The sequence below is a fragment of the Aspergillus ochraceoroseus genome (genome assembly GCF_002846915.1).
Source record: "Aspergillus ochraceoroseus IBT 24754 chromosome Unknown P175scaffold_3, whole genome shotgun sequence".
NCBI classification, from domain to species: domain Eukaryota; kingdom Fungi; phylum Ascomycota; class Eurotiomycetes; order Eurotiales; family Aspergillaceae; genus Aspergillus; species Aspergillus ochraceoroseus.
The window spans coordinates 2,802,995-2,829,732 of NW_024468478.1; positions in this window are offsets into that span (position 1 = coordinate 2,802,995).

Sequence of the window (26,738 nt, forward strand, 5' to 3'; positions counted from 1 at the left end):
TATTATTATATATAAATTCTATTATATTTAGCTAGTCTAACTAATTAATTTATTAATAATTAATATAAGTCTTTAAGTAAGTTTCTAATATCTAATTCTAATATTTTATTTAATTATCTATTTATAAGTAAAATATAATACTTAGTTATTCTTTAATTTAGAATTCTTAATATAACTAGGTCTAATATTTACTAGTAAAAAGCAAGCTATAATTATTTATTAAGCTTCTTAATATTCTTATCTTAAATATAATCTCTTTTATAAATATATTAGCTAGCTCTTTAATATTAATATTTCTTATTATTAGAAGGTATTTAACTCCCTTAATATATTAATTTATAATTATTAAGATAGTATTATATATATATTTCCTTTATATTAATAGTAGTAAGCCTATAATAAAGTCTAGAGTTAGGTTCTACTAAGGATATTCTAATATTAAGAGCTTTATAAGCTAGCCCTATAAAAATTATTTAAATATTTTTATTTTTTAATAAATTAAATAATTTTTTATATATTCTTTAATATTATATAATAAAATATTCTAGTAAAATTTTTATTTAACTAGATTTAATATTTTCTTTTAGCTAAAGTAGTCTATATATAGATTATTATAATATACTTATAATAATTTTTAGTATATTACTTAATTAGAAGAAATATAAATAATCTTATTATATTATACTAGTTCTTTATTATTAATATATTATTTATTCTTATAAATTTATCTTTATTTAGTATTATTTTTAAGTTATTTTATTATTTTTTATTTAAAAAGTTTTCCTACTATTTAAATATATTTCTAATATACTAGATATTTCTTACTAGTATTACTTTAAATTTAACTTATATAAATATTCTTATATTATATCTCTTAAAGTAAGTTTTATAGAATAATTAATAATATCTTATAGGCTTGCTTATTACTAGCTACTCTTTATATTAGTATTTTTTAAGTTAAAAATTCTAAATTCTTTAATTATATAATTAGAGTCTTTTAGAGAGTTATTATCTTATTTTTATTTTAATTATTTAGTAAACCTCTTAACTTTACTTAAAATATAAGTAAAAGTCCTTTAATTATATCTTATTAGGTAGGTTTATAATTTTTTTACCTTAAAAATATATTAGCTAGATTAAGGTTACTAAATTAATATTTAATCTAGAAATTATATATTACTAGGAGCTTAACCTATTTAGTCTAATATTAATTTAAAGTTTTAATAATATAAAAATATTTTAGATTTATATAATTTATTTATATATATATTATATATAAGTTATTTTTAAAGTAATAATATTATATCTTAAAGTATTTTATTATAACTAGTAATTCTTAATTATAAGTTTTATATTTTCTTTTTATTTTAATTAATTTTCTTAAATAAAAGGCTATAAATTATTAAGTAATATACTATATTTTTATAAATTAGATACTATTATATTATATTAGGATTCCTATAATAGTAAATCCTAATATATTAGTTACTAGGAGTATCTCTTATTCTAGATTAAAGTATTTTAGTACTAGAGATCTAGAAAATACCTACTTTAGTACCTTAAAGATATTTTAATTATTCTTTATTATTTTAAAGGGGCTACTTTTTCTTTCTTTTATTATTTTTTTTAATATATTACTTAGTAAGATAGTAATTTTAGAGTATTAATAAATAAATTTTTAAAAATATTCTATAAATTCTAGGAATACTTAAATATTATAGAATAAATATAATTCTAACTATTTATCTATAGTATATACCTACTTAAGATTTATTTAGATTTCTTTAATTTTTATAATAAAGCTAAAGAAGTATATTTTCTTCTAGTAAAAGTTATATTTTAAGAATTTTATATAAAGATTATACTTTTAAAAATATAATAATACTTTATTAATATAATATTTATATTTTTCTTTAATTTATAAGTAAATTAAGATATTATTTAAATATATTATATAAAATTTATTTAGAATTTCCTTTATTACCTTATTAATATATACTTAAAAAATAGCTAGAATATTATATAATCTAAAAAATATAATTAAATATTTATAATATTTATATCTTATATAAAATACTATCTTTTATTTATTATCCTAATAAATATAAATCTAGTAATAAGTATCTTATAAATTTAATTTTATAAATTATTTAATTTTAATTAAATAGTCTATTAGCTTATTAATTTATAGAAGGAAATATTAATTCTTAATAATAATTATATTTAGGCCCCTATAATTTATATAAAGCTATAATAATTTATTAATCTTTTATATAAAAAGTACTAGCATGCTTGCTATATTTATTAAGGGCCTAATCTATTTTTTTTTAATATTTAATTAATATATTTTCTTAAAATTACTAACTTTATTCTTAATATATTATATAGCTAGCCTATTAATAGTATTTTACTAGTAATTAATAGTATATTATAACTAGCTTTTTTAAAGAGGAGTACCTCTACCTCATTTTTTAAGAATACTAATTTTTATTCTTTATAATATTTAGGAAGAGCTTTTATTATATTACTATTATTATATAATTAGTTTAAGACTAGTATAATAAGTTTTTATCTTATTATATTCTTAAATTATTTTAATAACTTAATCTTAATTTTTAACTTTTTTTTTTAATAATATTAGGTATTTATTATTAAGAAGATATTAGATTAATTAGGCTTAATTAATTATATTTTAAGATTAGTTAATATTTTTTTTTCTAAATTTACTATATAATATTCTATATTAAATTTTCTAGTTTTATTAAGATTATTTATAATTTAGCTTTTTACCTAGAATCTTATATAATATAATATTATTAAATTATTAATAAAATATATAGGTTACTTTATCTTTATTTTATTAAATTTTATTTCTTCTTTAGCTAAGAAATAATAAAAAATAAAATCTTTATTTACTCTAGTATTTATAAATACTTTTATTATAATTTATTTCCTACCTATTATTATAGATATAATACTTAGGAAAGGTCTTACTAGTATCTCTTTATTTTATTAGAGTACTAGAGATTCTAGAATATTTAATTATTATTAATCCTGATTTTCTAATCCTTCTACCCCTATAATATTTTTACTATACTAGGGGTATTTTCTTACTATATAATTAATTTAGTTATACTAATAATATTAGCCTTTTTATTATTATTTTTAATAATTCTACCTCTTCTTCTTTAACTCTTTTTACCTAAATTTATTTAGTTAGGAGTTTATTACTTTACTATTATTTTTTTTCTTAAATTATTCTTTAATATACAAGACCCTAGAAGTTAATTTAATTATATTTTATTTAACTTTTCTTATTTCTCCTATTTCTAGAGTTTCTTATATCTTACCCCTAGCTTAATAACTTTAGCTAGATTTTATAATATAGTTATATCCTGCTAGATTTTCTTATATAATTTAGGTCAGGCTATTTAAATAGTTAATTAATAAAGAAATTTTTTAAGATTAGCTTTAATTATTAAAATAAATTCCTCTATCTAGGTTATAAGGGTCTATATACTCTATTATAGTAGTTATATTTCTTGATAAGAAAACTTATATTACTATTATTATTATTATTTTTATAAATATTCTTATATTAATTATTTATAAGTTCCTAGTTTAAACCCTATTATACTTATATTATCTATTATTCTAGCTATATTATCTCTTATAGTACCTGCTATTACTATATTATTATTTAATAGGGCTATATCTTTTATATTCTCTATTATTATTATTATACTTACTATCCTTAATATTATAATAACTCTAATTATCTCTTTTATTATTATATCTATTCTTATAATTTCTATTATTTTAATTACTATTATTATACCTACTTTTATTATTCTTATTACCCCTATAATTATTCTAGCTCTAGCTATTTTAATTATTTTTATTAATTTACTTATTATTATACGGAGGCGTGCACCAAAAGACTTGGGGCGCGCGCTAGTAAGAATGGTATTTGGATCACAACAATACTAGTATTTTATTATGATAATTGATTAGATAGATACCTATCTAGGTATCTAGTTACTTTTTCCTCTTGAATCCTTTGCTCAACCTATTTTAATGCTATTCATACTACTATTTCACCCATGAAGACAACCCTCTCGGTGTTTTATATTGCCTACCTGCCTGCCTACCTACCTGCCTGCCTGCCATGCCTTTCTTGGGGTTCTATAGGATGAAAATACGCGCTCAAGTGCTTACTTTATGGGGTCTTGAATATTTAACTTAAGATATCTCTATATAATTAGAGGTTCCTAAGTTAATAGTTTAGAATATTATAAAAAAGGTATAAGAATATAGATATAATCCTAAAATAAGCTTTTACTTAAAAATAGAATATCTTAAAGATAAGAAATATTTAAGTTATCTAAAAGAAATATTTAAAGAAATAAAGTAATATATTTTAAATAATATTTATAAAGATTAAATAGTATATAAAAAATCTTTAAAAATATTAATTTTTAAAGCTAGTATTTTTTTATCTTTTATTTTATAAATTTTAAAAAAATATAATTTTATTATTATAAAATCTTTATATAAATCTAATCTAATTAAAGTAATAAAAACTACTAGATTAAATTTTTATCTTAATTATTAATTTTAGATCTTTAAAGACTAGAAAAATATTATTTTTATTAATAAAATTAGTATTACTTTAGGCTAATAATAAGGCTCTATTTAGATATAATATATAACTAAAGATTAATATAATTTTACTTATATTTAAAAATATTAGAAAAAATATTTAGACTTTATAATTTAGAGATACTTTACTTATAATAAAAAAGATCCTTTATATATATATAATCCTAAAATAATTTAAGATAAAAAATATATAGATAAACTTATTATAAAAATAAATAAGAAACTTAAACTTATCTTAAAAAAAAAATAAGAACTTAATTTAGATCTTTATAAGCTTTATCTTTAATCTAAAAATAGTAAAAAATCTGGATAGAGATTTACTAAAAAAACTAGAATACTTATATAAAAAGGTAAGAAAGGTATTAACTTGTCACAGCGGGCAGGCTGGCAGTAGGTATAGCTAATAGTACAGTATATATTCAGGCTATCTAAATATATAGTACTAGGCAAAAAGTCTGCATAAAAACACGCTAGTACGCGACCAACCACCCCAACGCGTTTACTACCCATACTTTTCAAAAAATCACCATACCATAAATAGACTAGCTTTAGCTTCAATATCTTCAAATACTATTCGCAATCATAAACTCAAGCCCTAGGAAAGGTCTTATATACTAGGCCTTGAAGAGGCAGGGTAGAAAGTATCTTAAATTATAATCTATTATTCTTGATCTCTTTAAACTATATATTTAATAATCTACTAATTAACTTCAAGACCCTCCTAAATTACTAAAAAATAATTTAGTTAACTAAAATTACTATCTAATATTTAAAAATAGTTAATAATTTAATATATTAAGTAAAATTCTTTTGCCTCCTATTAAAAAGTTTAAATTAACCTAAAATTATCTATCTGCAGACAAACCCTCTATACTATTATTTAGAAGGAAGGATATAGTAAATAGAAGGCTTAAAAAAGGCCAGAATTAATACTAAGGGTAGTAGAACTTTAGCTGCAGTAGGCTTTAAAGTATAAAGACTATACTATAGAGTAATAAGCTATAATTATCTAGTTAGATAAGTACTTGGTTAAGATAGGATCTGGTAAGTGAAATTAGTATATTTTTAGGCTTAATTTACACTCTAAAAAGTAAAAAAAAGATTATATTTAACTATATAAAAAGGGCAAGAATGCTAAAGTTATGATCTAGATAGTATTTTAGGGGTCTAATAGGTCTAAATTAGTCTATTTAGAGTGAGATTTTAAAGTAAAGAAATATAGCTACTCTATAGTATTATATTTTACTTTATTAGAGGAAAATCTACCTACTATTTATAATCCTAACTTAATCTTTATACAGGATAATACTTCTATCTATATAGCTTAAAAGGTTAAGGAATAATTTAATAATAATAGTATATAAGTTATAGATTAGCCACCCTATTTACCTGATTTAAACCTAATTAAATACCTCTGGTTTCTGCTTAAAGAAGATGTATATAACCATGACCTAGATATTAAAGAAGTAGCTGGTTTAAATAAGATAAAGAAGGACTATCTTTAGAAGGTATTAGAGGTATCTTAGGATAATATTAGTAAAGATATTTAAAAAAATATTTTAGAAAGTATGCTCTATTAGGTGGAGGCAGTAATTAAGGTAAATAGATAATATATTAAGTATTAGAGCTAGTATAGACTTTATATTTAGTATTTAGACTTTAATATTAATTTACTATTCTATAGAATTTTTTTAGAATTTTTAAATACCTCCTGGTTGCAAAATATATATATTTTGGGTGGGTGGTTAAACATAGTATGGTTGCTGTAGAACCACATTATGCAGACTTTTTGCAACCCACTGTAGATCTGATAGGTTAGGGTTAGATCAGGATAAGGATATAGCTTGAAGAACTATATAATAGTTAGGATCAGGAATTTAAAGTAAGTCTGTCACGGTGTGAAGCCATAGTACTCATCCAGTTAGATTCTGCCCTAACTGTCCATCTCTATCCCTGTATTTAAGCTATATTATTCCTAATCCTATTATAGCTCTTCAAGCTATATCCTATCTATTACCTAGTATCTGCTATTTTACTATTCTATCTAGTTAGCTCTTAATTAATAAATATCTAAATCTAACCTTATATCTTAATATTATATAGCTTCTCTCTACTAGGAGTTAATTACTACTATCATACCTATCTTATTATTTATACTACCTAAAAGTATAAAAACCCTCCTATATAATATTTCTAATAAATTAAGATAATATATTATTAAAATATACTAGTTTTTTATTATTATTATAGAAAAATTTTATAAATTATTTATTTTATACTTTATTATTATTAATTTTTTTAATTATATTTAATAAAAAAATAATATAATTAAGTACTAAAAAATATAAATTAAAAAAATATAATAAAAATTATTTAAAATACTTACTTAAAATAACATGCTTTTTTAATTACTATTTTTTTTAAAAAAAAATACTAATATTATTATCTTTTCTATTATTATTATTACTCTTACTATATCTATTCTTATTATTTAAATTTTTAAATAACTTCTTAATTCTAATAAATTTAATAGCTAATAAAGTAACTTAAGATACTTTATTTCTTAAATTTATTAAAAAATAATTATAAATCTTAATTATTTTCTAACTTTAAATAATTAAATAATTTATATAATTAATTATCTTAAAAAAACTTTATATACTTAAATCTTATTATATATTTAAAATAAAATCTATAAATTAAATAATTATATTAAAATTTTAAAAATTTTAGAAAAAGTTTTTAAAAATCTAAATTTAAAAATTAATACTTATATTAATCTATTTTATTTTTAATAAATTTATTATAAATTTAATATTTTTTTTACTAAATTTTAATACTTTATATTAGAAGAAAATATAAATAAAAATATTTTATTTATAATTTTAGAATAAGTTATTAGCTAAAAATTTTAAAAATTATTAATATATTTTAAGATCTTATTATAAGATTATTATACTTTTATTAATTATTTATAAAATCTAAAAAATTACTATTATTATTATATAAATACTATCTTATCTTTATTTATAAAAAATTCTTAATCTCTTTAATTTATTTTAAAGTTAATTTCTACTATCTAAATTTCTATAAGCCTTATTAATCTTATTATTATTATTACTCCTACTAAAGATCTAATAGACTTATTTATTATCTACTATTTTAATTATTAAATTTAATATCTATATTACTACTATAGTAATATTAACTACCTAGTAAGTAGCTACTTATACCTTAATTAAAGATTAACTAGCTATATTTTTATATTTACTACTAAACTAAATCTATACTTCCTATTAACTAAATTCTTACCTACTAAATACTTTCTATCCCCTAAATTAGAAAATAGAATATCCCTAATCTAAATTATAATTAAAAATACTTCTAGTACTCTCTCTACTTATTAAAAGCTATAATAGCTAGAATAATAATAGAGAAAAAAAATTACTAATTTAAATTAATAATTTTATTTATTAACCTAGAAATTTCTAATAAAATTTTACTAATTTTTATTATAATTAATTCTAAAATTAAGAATAAATATTTTATAAATTATAATTAAATTATAAATAATTAATTAAAGATATTATTATTAAAAAATCTTATTTTATTAAAGAGAGTTAATAATATTCTAGTAAAATTTAATTATATTATTTATATTATTTATTTAATCTAAAAAATTTATAACTATATTAAAAAAAATATTATTTTTTTTATAATTTAATTTATATATTTTTTTATTATTCTTAATTTATTTTAATTAAAGATTTATAATCTTTAAATTAAATTTATTAATTATATTATTTTATTTAAAAATCTTTATTATAAGAAATATTATAATATATTTCTAAAATTTATAAAAATTTTAATATTATATAATATATTACTAAAAACTTCTTCTTAATATCTTAATCTCTATCTTAAATTTCTAAAGAATTAAGATATTATTAGAGTTTTAATTACTATTTATATTATATATACTTATTATAAATACTAGATATTTATTATTATTATTATAGATATTAAAGCTATTTTAAACTCTATTATTATTATTAAATCTAAATTATAAGAGTAACTACTTTCTAAATTTATTAAATTTTATAATATATTCTTACTAAAGGAAGCTAAATACCTATTATCCTATTAATTTAATAATTATAAAATTTAATTACTATTTAAAAAAATCTTATTATTTAGAAGCTTATATAGTATATCCTAAGATAAATTAAAAATTTTAAAAAAATAAATTAAAAAGAATCTAAAAAAAGATTTTATTTATTCTAATTTTTTTTTATTATATTCTTTATCTTATTTATAAAGAAGCCTAGAGGAGGCTTGTAATTTTATATAAATTATTAAGTCCTAAATATAATTATTATAAAAAATTATTATCTATTATTATTAATAAAAGAAATACTAAATAATTTAAAGAAAATAAAATATTTCTTAAAAATTAATATTATTTCTATTTTTAATAATCTATAGATTAAAAAAAAATAAAAATATTTTATTATTTTTTAAATTTAATTAAGCCTATTTAAATTCTTAATAATATTATTTAAACTTACTAGAGCCCTAATATTATTCTAGAGATTTATTAATAAAGTTTTATATAATTATTTAGATATTTTTTATATTATATATTTAAATAATATTATAATTTATAATTAAATTTATATTAAATATATTTATTATATCTAATAAATATTAAAATATTTATAAGTAATAAAACTTTATACTAAATTTAATAAATATAAATTCTTTATATATAAGATAAAATTTCTAAAATTAATTATAGATAGAGATAGCTTTTAAATAAATCTTAATAAAGTAAAAATAATTATTAAGTAAAAAATATTAATTTATTTAATTAATATTTAAACCTTTATTAATTTTAGGAACTTTTATTACTAATTTATTTATAATTTTTTAAAAATTATTAAATTATTAATTAACTTAATTAAAAAAAATATTAACTTTAATTAAATACTTATTTATTAAGAAATATTTAAATAATTAAAAACTACTTTTATAAATATCTTAATATTAAAAATTTTTAACTAGTTAAAAAATATAATTCTAGAAATTAATATCTTTAATTATATATTTACTAGAGTATTATTATAATATAATAATAAAAATATATTATATTTTATTATATTTTTCTCTAAAAAATATTTTATAATAGAATATAATTATAAGATTTATAATAAAAAATTATTATTTATTATTTATTACTTTAAAAAATAATATCTTAAATTAGAAAAGACTCTATTATTTATAAAGATTATTATAAATTACTAGAATCTAGAGTATTTTATATTAATTAAACTACTAAATTATTAATAAGCCTCCTAGTCTAAATTTTTATTAAAATTTAATTTCTAAATATATTACTATCTTAGAAAGTTAGATATTAAGTCTAATATATTAATTAAGAGGTTAGAGAATTTATTTAAAAAGAGAAATAAATAATTTCTTTACTAGAATTAAATTATTTTAAAATCTAAAAATTTACTACCTAAGACTATTACTAATCTAAGACTAAATATTAATAGCTAATATTAAGTATATTTTATTAAATAACTTATTATTAATAAATTAATCTCTCTACTACTAATATTATAATTACTATTTAATAAAGCTTATTTATAAGATAAGAAGCTCTAGTTTATTTTAAAAATTTTAAAAAATAATTTATTAAAATACTCTAATATTATATTAGCTAATTATAAATATATTAGATTATACTTAAGATATTAAGATTAACTTTATATATTTAATTATAATAAGATAAAAATTAAAATATTAAAATTTTATTATAAAAATTCTATTACTAGATATTTTAAAAAAATTAAAATATATAAATTAATATTATATAAATATTTCTAGTCTAGAATTTATAAGTATATAAATTAATAAGTTTAGAATTATTATTTTTACTATTAAATTATTTTTTTTAAAAAATAAAATAAAAAATATTAAGATTTTTATTAATTTCTAAATATATTTAGTAAAATATAAGTATAGATTTTATTATATATTTATTATTAAATAATAGCTATAATATTATTCTAGTTATAATTAATTATTTAATAAAAATAAAGTATTTTTTTATTATACTAAAATAATTAATATTAAAAGAATAATTAATCTATATTTTAAATATATTTAAAAACTTTATAATATTTTTAAAATAATTATATTAAATTATAAAGTTTAATTTATAATTATTTTCTAGAAATATTTAATATCTTATTTAAAAATTTATAACTTATTATTTATTATTTATTATTTTAAAATTAATAATTAAATTAAGTATATTAATATTATTTTAAAATAATATTTATAAATATAAATATTATATTTAGAAAATAATTAATTTAAATAATTATTAATAATTAAATTTATTACTAACTCTATTTATTTTAAATTTATAGAAATATTATTATTTATAGCTAATTATAAATTTTATTTAATATTAAGATTTAAATTAAGTTATTTTATTATCTATTTTATTAAAAAAAATATTAAGAAATTTATTAATATTATATATAAAATTTATAAATTTATTTATATTAAGATTTTATTTATTTAAGCTTATTATAAGATATAAATTAATTATTAAAAATAATTTATATATTATTATATTATAAAATAAGAAATTTAACTAAATATCTATAATATTTAAATATTTTATCTATAAAAAAAGCTAGATTAAAAAATTTTTAAATTATATTATATTAAAAAGATTATTAACCTATATATTTATAAATTTAAATTATCTAAAAATATAAGAATTTATTTTATATTTAATATATTTTTATTTTATCTTATTACTAATAATTCTTTATCTAGTTAATATCTTAATTTATTATTATTTATTAAAATTAAAGAATTAAAAGAATAAAAAATTAAGAAAATTTTTAATTTTTAATAAATTTATTAAAATTATAATAAATCTAAATTATAATATATTATTAAGTAAATTAAATATAATAAATTAATTAACAAATTTACTAAATATCTAAAAAATACTTACTAGCTAGTAAATAATTATTATCTTTATTATTTTAAAAAGCCCTAGTTACTTTCTCCCTAAGTCTTAATAGAGCTTAATTCTAAAGAGCGAGGTACTATTATAGTATAAAATTATAGTACTTATCTAGTTAGATTTTACCCTAACTATCTACCTCTTATATTTAAGTTATATTACTTCTAATCTTATTATAGCTCTTTAAGCTATGTCCTGTCTATTATCTAGTACCTGCTATTCTGCTGTTCTGTCTAGTTAGCTCCTAGTTAATGAATATCTGAATCTGATCCTGCACCTTGACAAAGTCTTTATTATAGATTATATATTAATATCTATACTAGTATATAATTCTTAATCTATTATTTCTAATACCTAGATATCTATAATTATACTATAATAGTATCCCCTTTCTTAAATTAAGCTTTAGTAAAATATTCCTAAGGTCTAGGGTTTCTAAGGTAGTAATAATAAAAAATAATAATATTTTTAATAATATTTTTTAGATAGCTAGTAAAAATTGTAATAATAGTAAGATATCTAATCTACTTAATAATATACTTTAAATATAGGTAGTTATTTCAATTATAATAGTTCTAGTAGAAGTTAATTACTTTCTTAATCTTTTATTTCTTAATATTATTAATTTTAATATATAAAGATTTAATTTCCTTTTATTTAAATAATAGATTCTTTATAATTAAGTATAATAAATTAATATAAAATACTAGACATATTTTTTTATTTTTAAGTAAGTCTAATTTATAAATATAAAGATTAATAATCCTTTTAATAAGAAAAAAATTTAGATTTTTCTAGTCTAATTTTTTTAAAAAAATATAGAATTATAATATTCTTAATGTTATAGGGGGCAGGCTGGCAGTAGGTGCAGCTAATAGTAGGGTGTATATTCAGGCTATCTATGTACAGGTATAATAGGTAGGGATTAGGTCAGGATAAGGATGTAGCTTGAAGAGCTATAATAGAATTAGGAGTAATATAACTTAAATATAGAAATAAAGATAAATAATTAGGGTAGAATTTAATTAAATAAATATATAATTATACTATAATAGTATCTTCTTTCTTAAATTAAGCTTTAGTAAAGTATTCTTAAGGTTTAGGCTTTCTAGAGTAGTAATAATAAAAAATAATAATATATTTAGTAGTATTCTCTAGATAGCTAGTAAGAATTTTAATAATAATAAAATATTTAATCTATTTAATAATATACTTTAAATATAAATAATTACTTTAATTATAGTAATTTTAGTAAGAATTAATTATTTTTTTAATCTTTTATTTTTTAATATTATTAATTTTAATATATAGAAATTTAATTTCCTTTTATTTAAATAATAAATTTTTAATAATTAGATATAATAATTTAATATAAAATACTAAATATATTTTTATATTCTTAAATAAGTCTAATTTATAAGTATAAGAGTTAATAACTTTCTTAATAAAAAAGAAATCTAGATTTTTCTAATTTAATTTTTTTTAAAAGTATAAAATTATAATACTTTTAATATTTAATTAGATTAATTAATCCTTAAAATAGTATTTAATAGAGTAATATTTCTAATTAATATAATATTTATAATAGGCTTAAATAATAATTATAATAATATAATAATATTCTTATATTTACTTTATAATTAAAGTAAATTAGTAAGTATTATAAATTTATAAGTAATAATTAAATAAAATAGGCTTAAATCTTATATAAAGATTAAAATTATATAGAATAAAGAATAAGAAATATCTAATAATCTTAAAATTAATATTATTAGTAATAAATTTTACTATAAATAATTATTTAATCTAATTATCTTATAAATAATTAATATAGATTTATAAATATTATTCTAAAATAGTATTTATATATTTAGTTTATTTATTAATTTTAGAATAATAAATAATAGATAAGAATAATCTTATTTTTAAAATATAATTTAAATATATCTAGAATATTAATATAAATTAGAATTTTTAATTAAATATAATAAATTTAGAAAATTTATAAAATTTTTAAATATAATCTTAAAATAAATAAATAATTCTTTTAATATTATAGATACTATTATAGAAAATATAATATTAAAATTTTATTAATTAGTTAATTATTATTATAATAGTATTAAAGCCTAGACTTTAAAATAAATATATAATAAAATTAATAAAAATATTTTTTTAAAAATTCTTAAGTATAAATAAGAAATAAAGAATACTTTAATACTTATTTTAATAAGATATAGATTATTTATAAATATAATAATTATAAATTTATTATTTTATAAATTATAATATTTTAGACTAGTAATATAATTATAATAATAATTTATAAATTTTTAATTTATTTTAATAATTAATAATTATATTTTTATAATATTTATATATTAATTTTATCTTTAGTTTTTTTATATTAGAAATATATAATTAATTATAATAAAATAGAAGTCTAAAATAATAGATATATTTAAATAATATAATTAATAAATAATAATTATAGCCCTTTTTTAGACTTTTTAGAATATTATTAGAGACTAGATTTTATTTATAATCTTTATTTAGGTACTTTCTTAATTATTTAGAAAATTAGATAGTTTTTTTTTCTTTAAACTTAAATAACTAGAAGTATACTAACTTTTTTCTAGTAATAATTTAAAATTAGATTAATTATAATATCTACTAGCTTTATAATTTTTTTAAATATTTAAGTAGGAAACTTACTAAATTTTTTTTTTAATATTATTTAATTCTAATATAATAAGTATTTATCTCCCTTTTTAAAAAGATTCTATAATTTTTTTATTAAATTATCTAATTTTATTTTATACTTATTTAGGTAATAATTAATTATAAAATTAAAATAAGATATAAATTTAGATTATTAAGTTTATTATTAATTTAATATTTTAATTATTATAAAATACTTTAAGTTTCTATAATTAATTATAATTTTAATTAAATATTAATATTTTTCTAATTCTAGAATTTATTCTTCTAAATAATAAATAATTATTAGTAATTTTTTATTATATATTTTATAATTATACTTAATTAAAATTATTTTTTTTAAATAAAATCTTACTAGATATAGAATTTTATTATTATTATATTATAATAATATCCTAGTAAATATAAAATTTAAGATATTAATTTTTAAAATAGCTAGTTAATTCTAATTAAAAGACCTTAGTATTAGTTTCTTAATAAATTCTACTTTTAATATTTTAAAAGTAATCTAATAAGTTAAAATTTATAAGAATAAGATTTCTTTCTTCTTTAAAATAGTAATAAATATAAGAATCTATAAGAATCTTTTAATAAAGTATTAATAAAATCTAGTAAATTTTATAAAATTCTTAATATTAGTAATTATTTTAAATAACTTTTAATTTATTATAATCTTAATTTTCTTAAAATTTATATAAGTATCTTCTCTTCTAATAATAATATTTAGGAACTTAACTTCTAATTAATAAATTTTATACTTAAATATCTTTATATATAGGTTATTATTTCTTAAAATTTATAAAATTTATTTTAAGTATTTAGTATATTTTTTTTATATAATTATAGATTAGAATATTATCTAAAAATATATTATAAAATATATCTATATATTATTATAGGATATTATTTATAAAATATTAGAAGATAATTAAAGTATTAATTAAGTTAAATAATATAATTAAGAACTTATATAGCCTAAAATAGATTTAAAAAGTAATTAGGTACTCTAATCCCTTCTTAATATAGATATTATTAAAGATAGTTATTAGATTAATTTTAGAGAAATATTATATTTTTTATAAATTATTTAAAATTTCTTTAATTAGGAGTAATAAATAATAATTCTTAATTAATATAGTATTTAATCCTTAATAATTTATATATAAGTAAAGGCTATCTTTAGATTTATTAATAAATAAGACTAGAAAAATAACTAGAAATAAGCTAGAATATATAAAATCTTTTTTTAGATTTTTTTCTAATTATTTCTTTAGAATAATTAATTATACTTATAATATTAAGTATAATTAATTAAATAAAAGCTATTTTTTTTAAATTTTAATATTATAATTATATAATTAATATAATAGTAGCTTCTTTATTTTTTAAAGATTAAATATATCTTAGAAATCTTATAATTCTAGGAAAAGTATAAATAATAATTTAAGACTAGTATTTTTATACTTTAGTTCTTTATTAATTTTATCTAATAAAATTTAATATAATTTCTATACTAGATAATAGATATATATAGCTAGTATTCTTAAGAATATTTAGTATATTTTAATAAATATAAGGAATTTTAACTCTAGTAATTTTTCTTATTAATTTAGTTACTTAAGTTAATTTTTTTAGAAGATATCTATTAAGGCTCTTACCCTTATAAGCTTAAGAGATATATTATAGTATTTATAATAATATTAATTATTAAATATAGTTATTTAGTTAGAGAAATATATCTTTAGGTTATATATAATAAGCTAGGCTAGTCTTAGAATAATTAAGTAGTAGGAGAAATAAGTAATATAGAAGATAAATTTCTAGTTATAATAATTATTTAATAATAAATTAGCTTTTATATAATAAGTTATTATACTTTCTTTTACTTTCTTTTACTTTCTTACTATAAAAATTAGATAAGAATATTAAATAGAAGAGTAGAATAATTTTTAGTTTATATATTTTTATTTATTAATAATTTATAAAGCTAATTTCTTTAGCTCTAGAATTAATTATAATATAAGTTAATATCTTTAGATTTTCTTAATATAATTATACCTACTATATTATTAGATTAGTATATATATAATAAGGATTAGGAAAGTTAGTTAATTTAATAATAATATAAAATAAATAAAATAATATATCTAATAATAGGGGTTTTTATATATATTCTAGTACTAGATAGTAATTATAATTAAGTAGACTCTATTTTCTAAGTTAGGTAGAGTATTAAGTAAGTATAATTAGTTAGATTTCTCTAGAATAGCAAAGTAATTATTCTAAGCTATAATATAAGAAGTAAGTAATATTATAATAAGAATTAAATTAGAATAATATATTAATATATTTATTTATTCTTAGATTTATATAAAATATTAATTAAATAAGAAATAATTCTTTATATAATATATTTTATTTTTATAATAAAAATATTCCTTATACTTATATTATTCTTTCTTAAGAGAGTATAATATATAATAAATATAGAATAAGTTTATAATATTTAAATCTCTTCTAGGTATAAGAGATATAACTAGATAACTAGATAAAATAAAATTAGAGATATTCTTTAGTACTATAAAATTAGAATAATAAGAACTAGATATTAGGCAAGAATAAGATACTTATAATTAGTATTAGTAGTAATAGGTTTTTAGTAACTAGAGATAGTTAATAGTTAGTATATTCTTAAAAATCTTAAAATAAGATAGGATTATAAAATAATATATCTTAAAATTTAATTAAGATATTTTAAATTAAGAGAGATATTAAAAAATTATTAAGTATTTTTTTTTCTAAAGTAAGGTACTAAAAGTTTATAAAGTAAATATTAAAGTCTAAGTTTTTTTATTTTTAATTATAAAGATAGCTTTAAATATTTTAAATTTAATTAAGGTCTTTAAATACTATTTCTAGATAGTTAAGTAAGTTAAGATAGTCTAGAAACTAAAGAATATTAAATCTTATTTTAAGTAGGATTAATTTATAAGCCTTTCTAGTTAGATATCTTATTATATAGGTTAGTTAGGCCTTAATAGCTAGAAAATAATCTAGGTTAGTATCTATTTTACTATAGATTTATTATATAAAGTAGTAAAAATTAGAATAAATATTATTAAACTTTTATAAATTAAGGAGTTTCTTATTAAAATAGGTATTAGAAAAAAAACTAGTAGAAATAAGTATAAATACTCCTATTATATTAGCTACTATAGTTTTAATAAAGGGGGTATATTTAGTAAGAGTAGGAATAGTAGTAAGAGTAAGTATAATAAAAATAATAATAATCTATAATATAGTAAATATATACTTAAATTTAATTAATTTTTATTAAATAATTTCTAGTTCTTTCTTTTAATATAATACTACTCCTTTCTTCTTAACTAGCTCTAGACTAGCTTTATTAACTTAATTTTAGAGAGTATAAACCTCCTTTTTTAAAGAATTAGTATATTTATTATAGGACTTAAGATAAATAATCTAGATAATAAAATTATTAATAATATAGCTTATAAATTTCTTAATTAAATTTATAATTAGAAGTAATTTAGATTATTTTAATATATTAGTAATAACTATACCTAGGGTAGGAACTATATAATATTATAGGGAGTAGGCTAGTAATAGATATAGCTAATAATAGGGTATATATTCAGGCTATTTATATATAGGTATAATAGGTAGGGATTAGGTTAGGATAAGGATATAGCTTAAAGAGCTATAATAGGATTAGGAGTAATATGGCTTAAATATAGAAATAGAGGTGGATAATTAGGGCAGAATCTAACTAGATAGGTACATGGCTACGCCGTGATACTTAATATTTAATTAGATTAATTAATTCTTAATATAATATTTAATAGAATAATATTTCTAGTTAATATAATATTTAGAATAGACTTAAATAATAATTATAGTAATATAATAATATTCTTATATTTATTTTATAATTATAGTAAATTAATAAGTATTATAAGTTTATAAATAATAATTAAATAAGATAAGTTTAAATCTTATATAAAAATTAAAATTATATAAAGTAAAGAATAAGAAGTATCTAGTAATTTTAAAACTAATATTATTAATAATAAACTCTACTATAAATAGTTATTTAATCTAATTATTTTATAAATAATTAATATAAATTTATAAAATTTTTAAATATAATCTTAAAATAAATAAGTAATTTCCTTAGTATTATAGGTATTATTATAAGAAATATAATATTAAAACTTTATTAACTAGTTAATTATTATTATAATAATATTAAAGCCTGGACTTTAAAATAAATATATAATAAAATTAATAAATATTCTTTTTTAGAGACTCTTAAATATAAGTAAAGAATAAAAAATATTTTAATATCTTTTTAATAAAATATAGATTATTTATAAGTATAATAATTATAAATTTATTATTTTATAAATTATAATATTCTAGATTAATAATATAATTTTAATAATAATTTATAAATTTTTAATTTACTTTAATAATTAATAATTATATTCTTATAATATTTATATATTAGTTTTATCTTTAATTCTTCTATATTAGGAATATATAATTAATTATAGTAAAATAAAAGTTTAGAATAGTAAATATACTTAAATAATATAATTAATAAATAATAATTATAGCCTTTTTCTAGACTTTCTAAAATATTATTAGGAGCTAGATCTTATTTATAATCTTTATTTAGGTACTTTTTCAACTATTTAAAAAGCTAGATAGTTTCTTTTTCTTTAGACTTAAATAGCTAGAAATATATTAATTTTCTTCTAATAATAACTTAAAACTAGATTAATTATAATATTTAATAGCTTTATAACTTTTCTAAATATTTAGGTGGAAGCTTGCTGTCAGGGTGTAGAGTCGGATTCAGATATTTATTGACTAGGAGCTAACCAGATAGAACAGCAGAATAGCAGAACAGCAGATATCAGGTAATAAATAGGATGTAGCTCAAAGAGCTATAATAGGATTAGGAGTAATATAACTTAAATATAGGGATAGAGGTAGATAGTTAGGGTAGAATTTAACTAGATAGGTACTATAACTTTATATCATGATAGTACCTCCCTCCTTAAGATTAAGCTCTATTAAAACTTAGGAAGGAAGTAGCTAGCGCTTTTTAGAATAATAAAGATAGTAATTATTTATTAACTAGTAGATATTTTTTAAATACTTAGTAAGCTTTTTAATTAATTTATTATATTTAATTTATTTAATAATATATTATAATTTAGATTTACTATAATTTTAATAAATTTATTAAGAATTAAGAACTTCCTTAATTTTTTATTTTTTAATTTTTTAATTTTAATAAATAATAGTAAATTAGGGTATTAATTAAATAAAGAATTATTAATAATAAAGGAAAGTAAAAATATATTAAATATAAAATAAATTCTTATATTTTTAGATAATTTAAATTTATAAATATATAAATTAATAATTTTTTAATATAATATAACTTAAAATTCTTCTAATCTAATTTTTTTTATAGGTAGAGTATTTAAATATTATAAATATCTAGTTAGACTTCTTGCCCTATAATATAGTAATATATAAGTTATTTTTAGTAATTAATTTATATTTTATAATAAACTTAAGTAAATAAAATTTTAATATAAATAAATTTATAAATCTTATATATAATATTAATAAATTTTTAATATTTTTTTAATAAAATAAATAATAAAATAATTTAATTTAAATCTTAATATTAAATAAAATTTATAATTAATTATAAATAATAATATTTTTATAAATTTAAAATAAATAAAGTTAATAATAAATTTAATTATGAATAATTATTTAAATTAATTATCTTATAAATATAATATATATACTTATAAATATTATTTTAAAATAATATTAATATATTTAATTTAATTATTAGTCTTAAAATAATAAATAATAAATTATAAATTATAAATCTTTAAGTAAGATATTAAATATTTTTAGAAAATAATAATAAATTAAATTTTATAATTTAATATAATTATTTTAAGAATACTATAAAATTTCTAAATATATTTAAAATATAGATTAGTTATTCCTTTAATATTAATTATTTTAGTATAGGAAAGAAAATATTTTATCTTTATTAAATAATTAATTATAACTAGAATAATATTATAATTATTATTTAATAATAAATATATAATAAAATCTATACTTATATTTTACTAAATATATTTAAAAATTAATAAAAATTTTAATACTTCTTATTTTATTTTTTAAAAAGAAATAATTTAATAGTAAAAATAATAATTCTAGACTTATTAATTTATATATTTATAAATTCTAGACTAGAAATATTTATATAATATTAATTTATATATTTTAATTTTTTTAAGATATCTAGTAATAAGATTTTTATAATAAAATTATAATATTTTAGCTTTTATCTTATTATAATTAAGTATATAAAGTTAGTTTTAATATTTTAAGTATAATCTAATATATTTATAATTAGCTAGTATAATATTAAAATATTTTAATAAATTATTTTTTAAAATTTTTAAAATAGATTAAAGCTTCTTATCTTATAAATAAGCTTTATTAAATAGTAATTATAATATTAGTAATAGGAAGATTAATTTATTAATAATAAGTTATTTAATAAAATATACTTAATATTAGCTATTAATATTTAATCTTAAATTAGTAATAATCTTAGATAATAGATTTTTAGATTTTAGAATAATCTAACTTTAATAAAAAAATTATTTATTTTCTTTTTAAGTAGGTCCTCTAATCTTCTAATTAATATATTAAATTTAATATCTAATTTCTTAAAATAATAGTATATTTAGAACTTAAATCTTAATAAAAATTTAAATTAATAGACTTATTAATAATTTAATAGCTTAATTAATATAAAATATTCTAGATTCTAATAATTTATAATAACTTTTATAAATAATAAAGTCTTTTTTAATTTAGAATATTATTTTTTAAAATAATAAATAATAATTAATAATTTTTTATTATAAATCTTATAATTATATTTTATTATAGAATATTTTTTAGAAAAAAATATAATAAAATATAATATATTTTTATTATTATATTATAATAATACTCTAATAAATATATAATTAGAAATATTAATTTCTAGAATTATATTTTTTAACCAGTTGAAAGATTTTAATATTAAAATATTTATAAAAATAGTTTTTAATTATTTAAATATTTTTAATAGATAAGTATTTAATTAAAGTTAATATTTTTTTAATTAAATTAACTAGTAATCTAATAATTTTTAAAAAATTATAAATAAATTAGTAATAAAAGTTCTTAAAATTAATAAAGATTTAAATATTAGTTAAATAAATTAATATTTTTTATTTAATAATTATTTTTACTTTATTAAAATCTATTTAAAAATTATCTTTATCTATAATTAATTCTAAGAACTTTATTTTATATATAAAGAATTTATATTTACTAAATTTAGTATAAAGTCTTATTACTTATAGGTATTCTAATATTTATTAAATATAATAAATATATTTAGTATAAGTTTAATTATAAATTAGAATATTATCTAAATATATAATATAAAAGATATCTAGATAATTATATAAAATTTTATTAATAAATCTTTAGAATAATACTAGAGCTCTAGTAAGCTTAAATAATATTATTAAGTATTTAAATAAGCTTAATTAAGTTTAAAAGGTAATAAGATATTCTTATCTTTTTTTAATCTATAGATTATTAAAGGTAGAAATAATATTAATTTTTAAGAAATATCTTATTCTTTTTAAGTTATTTAGTATCTCTTTTATTAGTAGTAATAAATAATAATCTTTTATAGTAATTATATTTAAAGCTTAATAATTTATATAAAATTATAGATCTTTTCTAAATTTCTTTATAAATAAGATAGAGAATATAGTAAGAAAAAATTAGAATAAATAAAATCTTTTTTTAAGTTCTCTTTAATTTATTTTTTTAAAACTTTTAGTTTATCTTAAGATATATTATATAAGCTCTTAAATAATAGGATTTTTTTAGATAGTAATTTAATTTTATAATTATTAAATTAGTAAGATAGTAGATATTTAGCCTCCTTTAGTAAGAATATATTATAAAATTTAGTAAATTTAAGGAATAATTACTCTTATAATTTAGATTTAATAATAGTAATAAGATTTAGAATAGCTTTAATATTTATAATAATAATAATAAATATCTAATATCTATAGTAGATATATATAGTATAGATAATAATTAAGACTTTAATAATATTTTAGTTCTTTAGAAATTTAGGATAGAAATTAAGATATTAAAAAAAAGCTTTTAATAATATATTATATAATATTAAAATTTTTATAAATTTTAAAAATATATTATAGTATTTTTTATAATAAAAGCTTTTAAATAAAATAATATAATTAGTAAATCTAATTTAGAAGTTATAAATTTTTAATTAAAGTAAGTTAAGAATAATAAAAAAGTATATAAGTTAGATTATAAAAAAAATAATATTCTTTTTAATATAATTATAAATTTTTTAAATTAAATAAATAAAATAAATAATATAACTAAACTTTATTAGAGTATTATTAACTCTTCTTAATAAAATAAGATTTCTTAATAATAATATCTCTAGTTAGTTATTTATAGCCTAATTATAATTTATAAAATATTTATTTTTAGCTCTAGAATTAATTATAGTAAGAATTAATAAAATTTTATTAAAAATTTCTAGATTAATAAATAAGATTATTAATTTAGATTAGTAATTTTTTTTCTCTATTATTATTCTAGTTATTATAACTTTTAATAAGTAGAGAGAGTACTAGAAATATCCCTAATTATAATTTAGGTTAGGGATACTCTATTTTCTAATTTAGGAGATAGAAGATATTTAATAAGTAAGATTTTAGTTAATAAAGAATATAGGTCTAGTTTAATAGTAAATATAGAGATATAATTAGTTAATCTTTAATTAAGATATAGATAGCTACCTACTAAATAATTAATACTACTATAGTAGTAATATAAGTATTAGATTTAATAATTAAAGTAATAAGTAATAGATAAATCTATTAGATCTTTAATAGGAATAGTAATAATAATAGGATTAATAAGATTTATAGGAATTTAGATAATAGGAGTTAGTTTTAAAATAAGTTAAAAAGATTAAAAATTCTTTATAAATAGGGGTAGGGTAGTATTTATATAATAATAATAATAATTTTCTAGATTTTATAAATAATTAATAAAAGTATAATAATCTTATAATAGGGCTTTAAAATATATTAATAACTTTTAAAATTCTTAGCTAATAACTTATTCTAGAATTATAAATAAGATATCTTTATTTATATTTTTTTTTAATATAAGATATTAAAATTTAGTAAAAAAAATATTAAACTTATAATAAATTTATTAGAAATAAAGTAAATTAGTATAAATATTAATTTCTAGATTTAGATTTTTAAAGATTCTCTCTAGAATTGTCACAGCGCGAAGCTGTAGTACCTATCTAGTTAGATTCTGCCTTGACTATCCACCCTTATTCCTGTATTTAAGCCATATTATCCTTAATCTTGTTATAACTCTTTAAGCTATATCCTATCTATTACCTGATACCTATTATTCTGCTATTCTATCTAGTTAGCTCCTAGTTAATAAATATCTAAATCTAACTTTATTTCCTAATATTATATAGTTCCTCTTTACTAGAAGTTAATTATTATTATTATGCCTGCCTTACTATTTATATTACTTAAAGATATAAAAATCTTCCTATATAATATTTTTAATAAATTAAAATAGTATATTACTAAAATATACTAGTTCTCTATTACTATTATAGAAGAATTTTATAAATTATTTATTTTATACTCTACTATTACTAACTTTTTTAACTATATTTAATAGAAAAATAGTATAATTAAATACTAGAAGATATAAGCTAAAGAAATCTAATAAGAGCTATTTAAAATACTTACTTAAAATAATATATTTTCTTAATTATTATTTTTTTTTAAAAAAGATACTAATATTACTATCTTTCTTATTATTATTATTACTCTTACTATATTTATTTTTACTATCTAAATTTTTAAATAATTTCCTAACTTTAATAAATTTAATAATTAATAAAATAATTTAAAATATTTTATTTCTTAAATTTACTAGAAAATAATTATAAATCTTGATTATTTTCTAATCTTAAATAGTAGAATAGCTTATATAATTAATTACTTTAAAGAAATCTTATATACCTAAATCTTATTATATATTTAAGATAGAATCTATAAATTAAATAATTATATTAAGATTTTAAAAATTCTAAAGAAAGCTTTTAAAAATCTAAATCTAAAAACTAATATTTATACTAATTTATTCTACCTTTAATAAATCTATTATAAGTTTAGTATTTTTTTTATTAAATTTTAATATCTTATATTAGAAGGAAATATAAATAAAGATATCTTACTTATAATTTTAAAATAAATTATTAGCTAAGAATTTTAAGAAATATTAATATATTTTAAAGCTTTATTATAATACTATAATTTTATTAATTATCTATAAAATTTAAAAAATTACTATTATTATTATATAAGTACTATTCTATCCTTATTTATAAGGAATTTCTAGCCTTTCTAACCTATTTTAAAGCTAATTTCTATTATTTAAATTTCTATAGTCCTTATTAATCCTATTATTATTATTACCCTTATTAAAGATCTAATAGATTTATTTATTATTTATTATTTTAATTATTAAATTTAATACCTATATTACTACTATAATAATACTAATTATCTAGTAAGTAGCTACTTATACCCTAATTAAAGATTAACTAGCTATATTTCTATATTTATTACTAAACTAGACTTATATCTTTTATTAACTAGAATCTTACCTATTAAATATCTTATATCCCCTAAATTAAAAAATAAAGTATCTCTAACCTAAATTATAATTAAGAATACCCCTAGTACTTCCTTTACTTATTAAAGGCTGTAATAGCTAGAATAATAATAAAGAAGAAAAATTATTAATCTAAATTAATAATCTTACTTATTAATTTAAAAATTCTTAATAAAACTTTACTAATTTTTATTATAATTAACTCTAGAGCTAAGAATAAATATTTTATAAATTATAATTAAATTATAAATAATTAATTAAAAATATTATTATTAAGAAATTCTATTTTATTAAGAAGATTTAATAATATTCTAGTAAAGTTTAATTATATTATTTATTTTATTTATTTAATTTAAAAAATTTATAATTATACTAAAAAAAATATTATTTTTTTTATAATCTAACTTATATACTTTTTTATTATTCTTAATTTATCTTAGTTAAAGATCTATAATCTCTAGATTAGATTTATTAATTATACTATTTTATTTAAAAGCTTCTATTATAAAAAGTACTATAATATACCTTTAAAATCTATAAAGATTTTAGTATTATATAATATATTATTAAAAATTTCTTCTTAATATTTTAATCCCTACCTTAAATTTTTAAAGAATTAAGATATTATTAGAGTCTTAATTATTATCTATACTATATATACCTACTATAGATACTAGATATTTATTATTATTATTACTAATATTAAAGCTACTTTAAATCTTATTATTATTATTAAATCTAAGCTATAAGAATAACTATCCCCTAAATTTACTAAATTTTATAATATATTCTTACTAAAAGAGGCTAAGTACCTACTATCTTACTAATTTAATAATTATAAAATTAAATTATTATCTAGAAAAATCCTATTTTTTAGAAATTTATATAATATATCCTGAGATAAACTAAAAGTTTTAAAAAAATAGATTAAAAAAAATTTAAAAAAAGATTTTATTTACTCTAGTTTTTTTCTTACTATATTTCTTATTTTATTTATAAAAAAACCTAGAGAAGGCTAATAATTCTATATAAATTATTAAGCTCTAAATATAATTATTATAAAAAATTATTATTTATTATTATTAATAAAAAAGATATTAAATAATCTAAAAAAAATAAAATATTTCTTAAAAATTAATATTATTTTTATTTTTAATAATTTATAAATTAAGAAAGGATAAGAATATCTTATTATTTTTTAAATTTAATTAAATTTATTTAAATTCTTAATAATATTATTTAAGCTTACTAGAGCCCTAGTATTATTCTAGAGATTTATTAATAAAGTTTTATATAATTATCTAGATATCTTCTATACTATATATTTAAATAATATTTTAATTTATAGCTAAACTTATACTAAATATATTTATTATATTTAATAAGTATTAAA